Source organism: Rhincodon typus, chromosome 47 (genome assembly GCF_021869965.1).
Source record: "Rhincodon typus isolate 14 chromosome 47, sRhiTyp1.1, whole genome shotgun sequence".
Classification (NCBI taxonomy): domain Eukaryota; kingdom Metazoa; phylum Chordata; class Chondrichthyes; order Orectolobiformes; family Rhincodontidae; genus Rhincodon; species Rhincodon typus.
The window spans coordinates 9,124,911-9,125,342 of NC_063378.1; the positions used below are offsets into that span (position 1 = coordinate 9,124,911).

General features: G+C 62.0%; 1 protein-coding gene across 1 annotated transcript in view; it reads right to left on the minus strand.

Moving 5' to 3' along the window:
* LOC125487940 (histone-lysine N-methyltransferase 2B-like) overlaps positions 1–426 on the minus strand; it is a 5,495-nt gene extending 5,069 nt beyond the window's left edge. Inside the window, exon 1 of the mRNA XM_048620602.1 lies at positions 377–426. The gene's annotated coding sequence lies outside the window, so the exon portion shown is untranslated. The remainder of the gene's footprint in view (positions 1–376) is intronic.
* Positions 427–432: the final 6 nt, after the last annotated feature.

The window sequence follows — 432 nt, forward strand, 5'->3', positions numbered from 1 at the left end:
ACCCCCTGGCCCCATCACCGTGTTGGGGGAGAGACACAGACACAGACACAGACCCCCGCCCCGTCACTGCGTTGGGGGAGAGACACAGACACAGACACAGACCCCCCACCCCATCACTGTGTGGGGGAGTCACAGACACAAATCCCTGCCCTGTCACCGTGTGGGGGGGTCACAGACGTAGACCCCCGCTCTGTCACCCTGTGTGTCGGGGTGGGGGGGGGTCACAGACACAGACCCCCACCCCGTCACCGTGTAGGGAAATCACAGACACAGACCCCCGCCCGTCACCATGTGGGGGGGTGGGTCAGAAATCCCCACCCTGTCTGCCCGAAGATGAATATGAGTCACAGCCACTAGCTGTGGGTTTTTTCCCTACCTACTGCCGACCTCTGCCCGAACACAGCCATGGGGATTGATTGGGAGTTCGTCCAC